This window comes from Coregonus clupeaformis, unplaced genomic scaffold (assembly GCF_020615455.1).
Source record: "Coregonus clupeaformis isolate EN_2021a unplaced genomic scaffold, ASM2061545v1 scaf0825, whole genome shotgun sequence".
NCBI lineage: Eukaryota > Metazoa > Chordata > Actinopteri > Salmoniformes > Salmonidae > Coregonus > Coregonus clupeaformis.
Genome location: NW_025534280.1, coordinates 133,410 through 142,500, shown reverse-complemented (window position 1 = coordinate 142,500; position 9,091 = coordinate 133,410).

Sequence of the window (9,091 nt, the reverse complement as noted above, 5' to 3'; positions counted from 1 at the left end):
GACCCTTTCTACTGTTCAGATTAACAGCATGGCCAGTAGACCAGACCCTTTCTACTGTTCAGATTAACAGCATGGCCAGTACACCAGACCCTTTCTACTGTTCAGATTAACAGCATGGCCAGTAGACCAGACCCTTTCTACTGTTCAGATTAACAGCATGGCCAGTAGACCAGACCCTTTCTACTGTTCAGATTAACAGCATGGCCAGTAGACCAGACCCTTTCTACTGTTCAGTTCAACAGCATGGCCAGTACACCAGACCCTTTCTACTGTTCAGATTAACAGCATGGCCAGTAGACCAGACCCTTTCTACTGTTCAGTTCAACAGCATGGCCAGTAGACCAGACCCTTTCTACTGTTCAGATTAACAGCATGGCCAGTAGACCAGACCCTTTCTACTGTTCAGTTCAACAGCATGGCCAGTAGACCAGACCCTTTCTACTGTTCAGATTAACAGCATGGCCAGTACACCAGACCCTTTCTACTGTTCAGATTAACAGCATGGCCAGTAGACCAGACCCTTTCTACTGTTCAGATTAACAGCATGGCCAGTACACCAGACCCTTTCTACTGTTCAGATTAACAGCATGGCCAGTACACCAGACCCTTTCTACCATTTGTGTTGCCATGACGGCTGCTCGTTAGGGGCTGCCTCCGCAGACTAATGGAAGAGTTTATTAGTGATTTAGTTAACTGCTGTTAGGATGTGTTGCGATGGCCACCACCAACCTGCCTCCACTGACTTAATGGAAGAGCCATCTGCCAAGGATTCAATTCGTTCTTCCAGACTCCCGAGGCTTTTCTGGCAGCCAGTGAAGAAGGCTGTCGTCATTTACTTGGGGGGTATGTGTTCATGTGTTTGTAGTAGCAGACCACCCTTCATTCTGTTGGAAGCTGTCCATGGTCCTGAGACGCTGCTACATGGCAACAGTGCAGATCTTAAAACTTAAAGCCTTTTTAAAAAGTGTTATTTCTTGTCACTGATTGTGTGATGGTTGATAACAGCTTCTCTGTTTCCATGTCAGTTGGCGTTCAGTGCCTCAGTTGACAAACTTACTTGAACCAAGACAAAGGAAAGGCTGCTTCAGTGTAGATGAACCAAGACAAAGGAAAGGCTGCTTCAGTGTAGATGAACCAAGACAAAGGAAAGGCTGCTTCAGTGCAGATGAACCAAGACAAAGGAAAGGCTGCTTCAGTGGAGATGAACCAAGACAAAGGAAAGGCTGCTTCAGTGCAGATGAACCAAGGCAAAGGAAAGGATGCTTCAGTGTAGATGAACCAAGACAAAGGAAAGGCTGCTTCAGTGTAGATGAACCAAGACAAAGGAAAGGCTGCTTCAGTGTAGATGAACCAAGACAAAGGAAAGGCTGCTTCAGTGGAGATGAACCAAGACAAAGGAAAGGCTGCTTCAGTGTAGATGAACCAAGACAAAGGAAAGGCTGCTTCAGTGGAGATGAACCAAGACAAAGTAAAGGCTGCTTCAGTGTAGATGAACCAAGACAAAGTAAAGGCTGCTTCAGTGCAGATGAACCAAGACAAAGTAAAGGCTGCTTCAGTGCAGATGAACCAAGACAAAGGAAAGGCTGCTTCAGTGTGGATGAACCAAGACAAAGGAAAGGCTGCTTCAGTGTGGATGAACCAAGACAAAGGAAAGGCTGCTTCAGTGTAGATGAACCAAGACAAAGTAAAGGCTGCTTCAGTGGAGATGAACCAAGACAAAGGAAAGGCTGCTTCAGTGTAGATGAACCAAGACAAAGGAAAGGCTGCTTCAGTGTAGATGAACCAAGGCAAAGTAAAGGCTGCTTCAGTGCAGATGAACCAAGACAAAGGAAAGGCTGCTTCAGTGTAGATGAACCAAGACAAAGGAAAGGCTGCTTCAGTGCAGATGAACCAAGACAAAGGAAAGGCTGCTTCAGTGTAGATGAACCAAGACAAAGGAAAGGCTGCTTCAGTGGAGATGAACCAAGACAACGTAAAGGCTGCTTCAGTGGAGATGAACCAAGACAAAGGAAAGGCTGCTTCAGTGTAGATGAACCAAGACAAAGGAAAGGCTGCTTCAGTGCAGATGAACCAAGACAAAGGAAATGCTGCTTCAGTGGAGATGAACCAAGACAAAGGAAAGGCTGCTTCAGTGGAGATGCTTTTTGTTGTTGATCTCCTTAAATGTGTCTTTAACTCAAGCGGAGGCACAGTGTAGGAAGTTAAGTCTGTGTATATTGAATACCAGTGAGATAATTAACTGTACTGAGTGAAGAACAGTGTGACATAGAGGCATCATCACAGTGACACTGACTGATGATAGAACAGTAAAACAGGTTCTCCTCTCTCCTACAGACACTGACTGATGATAGAACAGTTAAACAGGTTCTCCTCTCTCCTACAGACACTGACTGATGATAGGACAGTAAAACAGGTTCTCCTCTCTCCTACAGACACTGACTGATGATAGAACAGTTAAACAGGTTCTCCACTCTCCTACAGACACTGACTGATGATAGGACAGTAAAACAGGTTCTCCTCTCTCCTACAGACACTGACTGATGATAGAACAGTAAAACAGGTTCTCCTCTCTCCTACAGACACTGACTGATGATAGAACAGTAAAACAGGTTCTCCTCTCTCCTACAGACACTGATGATAGGACAGTAAAACAGGTTCTCCTCTCTCCTACAGACACTGATGATAGGACAGTAAAACAGGTTCTCCTCTCTCCTACAGACACTGACTGATGATAGAACAGTAACAAAGGTTATCCTCTCTCCTACAGACACTGATGATAGAACAGTAAAACAGGTTCTCCTCTCTCCTACAGACACTGACTGATGATAGAACAGTAAAACAGGTTCTCCTCTCTCCTACAGACACTGACTGATGATAGGACAGTAAAACAGGTTATCATCTCTCCTACAGACACTGACTGATGATAGAACAGTAAAACAGGTTCTCCTCTCTCCTACAGACACTGACTGATGATAGGACAGTAAAACAGGTTCTCCTCTCTCCTACAGACACTGATGATAGAACAGTAAAACAGGTTCTCCTCTCTCCTACAGACACTGATGATAGAACAGTAAAACAGGTTCTCCTCTCTCCTACAGACACTGATGATAGGACAGTAAAACAGGTTCTCCTCTCTCCTACAGACACTGATGATAGAACAGTAAAACAGGTTCTCCTCTCTCCTACAGACACTGATGATAGAACAGTAAAACAGGTTCTCCTCTCTCCTACAGACACTGATGATAGGACAGTAAAACAGGTTCTCCTCTCTCCTACAGACACTGATGATAGAACAGTAAAACGGGTTCTCCTCTCTCCTACAGACACTGATGATAGGACAGTAAAACAGGTTCTCCTCTCTCCTACAGACACTGACTGATGATAGGACAGTAAAACAGGTTCTCCCTCTCTCCTACAGACACTGACTGATGATAGAACAGTAAAACAGGTTCTCCTCTCTCCTGCAGACACTGACTGATGATAGAACAGTAAAACAGGTTCTCCTCTCTCCTACAGACACTGATGATAGGACAGTAAAACAGGTTCTCCTCTCTCCTACAGACACTGACTGATGATAGAACAGTATAACAGGTTATCCTCTCTCCTACAGACACTGATGATAGAACAGTAAAACAGGTTCTCCTCTCTCCTACAGACACTGATGATAGAACAGTAAAACAGGTTCTCCTCTCTCCTACAGACACTGATGATAGAACAGTAAAACAGGTTCTCCTCTCTCCTACAGACACTGATGATAGAACAGTAAAACAGGTTCTCCTCTCTCCTACAGACACTGATGATAGAACAGTAAAACGGGTTCTCCTCTCTCCTACAGACACTGATGATAGGACAGTAAAACAGGTTCTCCCTCTCTCCTACAGACACTGACTGATGATAGAACAGTAAAACAGGTTCTCCTCTCTCCTACAGACACTGACTGATGATAGAACAGTAAAACAGGTTCTCCTCTCTCCTACAGACACTGATGATAGAACAGTAAAACAGGTTCTCCTCTCTCCTGCAGACACTGACTGATGATAGGACAGTAAAACAGGTTCTCCTCTCTCCTACAGACACTGACTGATGATAGAACAGTATAACAGGTTCTCCTCTCTCCTACAGACACTGATGATAGAACAGTAAAACAGGTTCTCCTCTCTCCTACAGACACTGATGATAGAACAGTAAAACAGGTTCTCCTCTCTCCTACAGACACTGACTGCCCTGTTGGCAGGGTTGGAGTTAAAACCTACAGGAGGGTAGCTCTCCAGGAACAGGGTTGGAGTTAAAACCTACAGGAGGGTAGCTCTCCAGGAACAGGGTTGGAGTTAAAACCTACAGGAGGGTAGCTCTCCAGGAACAGGGTTGGAGTTAAAACCTACAGGAGGGTAGCTCTCCAGGAACAGGGTTGGCGTTAAAACCTACAGGAGAGTAGCTCTCCAGGAACAGGGCTGGAGTTAAAAACCTACAGGAGGGTAGCTCTCCAGGAACAGGGTTGGAGTTAAAACCTACAGGAGGGTAGCTCTCCAGGAACAGGGTTGGCGTTAAAACCTACAGGAGGGTAGCTCTCCAGGAACAGGGTTGGAGTTAAAATCTACAGGAGGGTATCTCTCCAGGAACAGGGTTGGAGAGCCCTGAATATTCTAGATGTTCTGTCCTGTTGTTCTGGGATGGGGTACTAATGTATCCAGGGTACCAGTCTATTCAGCTAACATCCCCTCTCCTTGTACACTGTGTCATTGCCAAACATTGTGAATGACAATCATTAACAGTATCCGGATCATGATGTGCTTCTATGGCAGAAGAAAGGCAACAGTGGTGATGATTAGGTCCTCTGAATGTTGCAATGGTCACATAGGTTAATGTATCACGGACCAAGAGGGGCGGGAATGGCCAGCAGGGATGTAGCTCAGTTGGTAGAGCATGGCGTTTGCAACGCCAGGGTTGTGGGTATGAAAAAATTAATAATGTATGCACTAACTGTAAGTCGCTCTGGATAAGAGCGTCTGCTAAATGACTAAAATGTAAATGTTAAATAGGCTCCCTCAGACAGATACAGCACACATGAGTAGGGTGAATGATACGAATACTCTCTCTCTCTCACACACCAATCAGCATCCTCATTCGTCACTGGAGAGATCCCCACATATTTTCCTGACATTGAGAGCTCTCATGGGGGGGTGGATCTGTTCAAACAGGTGCTCAGGACGTTTGGGGGCAGCACCACCTCCTCCCTCCCTCCCATCCCAGCAATACACTCTGGGATCTGTAGTAGCAAACATACACACATTATGAATGCTTTTTTTTCCCTCACAATTTTCAAATGTATTTTTGTATAATGTATTAATGGACACTGTACGCCCTAACTGGTGATCAATAACAGCCTTGTAGGCAGGGTGTTTATAAAGGAAGATGTAGGCTCTGCTGGTTGGTGATGTTGTTATATATTATTGCCATCGTTTTGACTCAACTATTAAAATATTCATCCTATCGGTGTGATTTAGTCATGTCGTGGTACAAAGTGGTCCGTCGTATCATCGGTTGTAATGCCCGTGATGTCCAGCGGATGGCGCATTTGGAGCCAAGATACAGAAAGTCTAGCTACGTCGTCCGTCGTCTAGACAACGCCGTGGAAACTGCCACTGCTTTCTGAGCACCGAAACACTGGACTGAGAGAAATGAATGAAAATATCAACATGTCATCGGGCTGTGACTGGTTATGACTGGGTTTCGATACGCATCGTTTGATATTTGAAGAACAAAGTTGGAAGAATCGTACCAAAGACCCCCCTTTTTCAGGTAAAGAGAAGATAAATTGCACATATGCTGCTGGGAAGAAGATAGCTAACGTTTGCTAGCTAGCTATCGTTTCTTTCAATGGGATTATAGGCACCTTGAGTACATCCCATTTAACCCAGTTTAGTAAACTCAAAGCTGGTCAATCTACGTTATGGTAAACTAGGTCCAAGGATTAAGATTTACTAAAATAGCTAGCTAGTCGCGCTGCTAACTCTAGCTAACCAGATAGCTAGCTAACGTTAGTTTGCTAATTTATTAACAAGTAGCTAACACGTTATGCTAACTAGCTAGCTACATCAGAAAGGGTTGAAACTACATTATCTTTCGTTGTTGCTGACGCATTAGCTACGAATCAAAATGAGACCCTCAACTACCCTAAATGTGACTATCTAGAAGAAGAAGAAAAAACTCCTTGCTACATGTGGCGCTTACTGTATCTATTGTAATGCTACGTTAGCCAGCCAGTCAGCTAGCTAGCAATTAAACTCTTCTTCTTCGTGTGAATTTCCGGCAGATTAGACGCTGTATTGCGTATTGCTGCCTTTCGCAGGTCGGAGTGTGGATTACACATTTTGGTAAAAAGGGGAATGGGAAAATCTTAAATTGTATCACCATCTAACCCTTCACCAGTGGAGGCTGCTGAGGGGAGAACTGCTCATAAATGGCTGGAATGGAGTGAATGCATTATTAGACCCATGGGCGGCGCACAATTGGTCGGCAGGGATGTGGGTTCGTTTCCCACGGGGGGCCAGTATGAAAAAAATCAAAACAAAAAAACATGAATGCACTCACCAACTGTAAGTCGCTCTGAATAAGAGCGTCTGCTAAATGACTAAAATGTAAATGTAAATGTAATGCAATGGTAGCAAACCCATGAAAACCATGTTTTTGATACCATTCCATTTACTCCATTCCAGCCGTTATTATGAACCGTTCTCCCCTCAGCAGCCTCCACTGCCCTGCACCTATACACTGTCCCCCCCCCAAAAACCCACCACCTCATCCCACTACTTTGGCCCTAAATAATCCTACACCAGGCTGTCAGCCTGGGAGGATGGAACTCCTTCTCTTAAAAACTTCCTGTAGATCTTCTGCACTAAAATCTCTCACACCCAAATATTTTCTCTGCTGCTGCAACTACCACATCTGTCTTCTGGGATTTCCGCTCCATCAGCGCAGTGCAGTTGATCACCATGGCTGGCTGTAAACGCAAGAAATCCAACGTTACTAAAACTCACCCTCTCTGGATCTCTCTGTTCAGGCCTACTTACTGGCGGGGCTCCCAGTTGAATCGCTCACCCTTGGACTATCCTCTACTCTCTTCACTGCCTCAGCATAGGAAACTTTCTGCCCCACTCGAACTCTGGACATCTCAACCTCTCTCTCACAGGGGCACTTGGGAGCCTCCAGCTGCATGGGCGCCCCCACAGTTGACACACAGCGCTTTCTCTTATCCCAACTGCACATCTCCCTCTGACTGTGACCTCCTGCACATCTCCATCTGACTGTGACCTCCTGCACATCTCCATCTGACTGTGACCTCCTGCACATCTCCATCTGACTGTGACCTCCTGCACACCTCCATCTGACTGTGACCTCCTGCACATCTCCATCTGACTGTGACCTCCTGCACATCTCCATCTGACTGTGACCTCCCTGCACACCTCCATCTGACTGTGACCTCCTGCACATCTCCATCTGACTGTGACCTCCTGCACACCTCCATCTGACTGTGACCTCCCTGCACATCTCCATCTGACTGTGACCTCCTGCACATCTCCCTCTGACTGTGACCTCCTGCACATCTCCCTTCTACACACTGCTGCGACGTGTCTGAATCCTTGGCACCTAAAGCACCGTAGCGGGTTCGAACATAGCCCCTTACAGAATAGCAAATATAACCTAACCTGACCTTTATCATGTAGAAACTCTGTGTCAAAGCTCAACAAGACAGACAGGGTATTCTCAGTCTTGCCATTTCCACCGGGTCTACGTCTCCCCAAAACGGCGGGCGTCAAAAAACACTAGGAATGATATTTATCATTTTGATCCATCTCTACACTCAACGCTACCCCCCCACGACACAGGTTGAGCCCCGAGACGTGTGACGTGAAGCGCCCGCTTCCTCTGGCCGGAGGATGCACGAAAAATGTAAACAATTCCTCTTCTCGAAACTTTCACAGATGTAACCATTTCCAGTTTGTCCTTTACCCAGCTTGACACAACATATGGGTTGGCCAAAAAAGCAGGAATCCACTCTTTCCAAACATCTCGCTCCAACCGGTCCACAATCATCCCTGGTAGGATTCTCAGGGTAAACGTTGGAAGTCTCTACCACACCTGTCGCCTCAGGAATGCCCACTTCATCCTGGTCTGACTCAACTTCAGAGCGCTCACCACTGCCGACCAACTCCATTTCCAGATCCTCAAGGTTCTCAAGAGAGCATGTAGACATGTAGAAGTAAGTTTACTTGGTTTGCACTCAGGAGATGAAGGTCTGTACTCAGGAGATGAAGGTCTGTACTCAGGAGATGAAGGTCTGTACTCAGGAGATGAAGGTATGTACTCAGGAGATGAAGGTATGTACTCAGGAGATGAAGGCATGTACTCAGGAGATGAAGGTATGTACTCAGGAGATGAAGGTATGTACTCAGGAGATGAAGGCATGTACTCAGGAGATGAAAATCTGTACTCAGGAGATGAAGGTCTGTACTCAGGAGATGAAGGTCTGTACTCAGGAGATGAAGGTCTGAACTTAGCACCATTCTTCTACCTTTGCGTCATGTGACTTCTGTCTTCCAGCCAAGCAGACAGAGCTAAGCTCTCTTACCATGCTCTGTGGATGCATACCTGGGGCGTATTCGTTATGCCGATTCTGTTGCGAAACATTTCTTAAACGGAAGCAAACGGAATGAAACAGGGAGGGATCTAGCTAAAAATCAAATCAAATGTTATTGGTCGCATACACATATTTATCAGATGTTATTGTGGGTGTAGTGAAATGCTTGTGTTCCCAGCTCCAACAGTGGAGTACTATCTAACAATAAATACACACAAATCTAAAAAGTAAAAGAACGGAATTAAGAAATATAGAAATATTAGGACGAGCAATGTCGGAGTCCTACCTGCATTTGTCAAATAGAAACTCTTGTTTTGTAACTGTTTGGACTAATGATTAGGCCCTACACCCTGGGTTTGCAGGGCAGATTCAGTTGTTGTCACACGTTTTATTGCTGTGTGATGGTCTTAGCTACTATGATGCAATATATTTTTCTTCAACAGAGACCCCCCC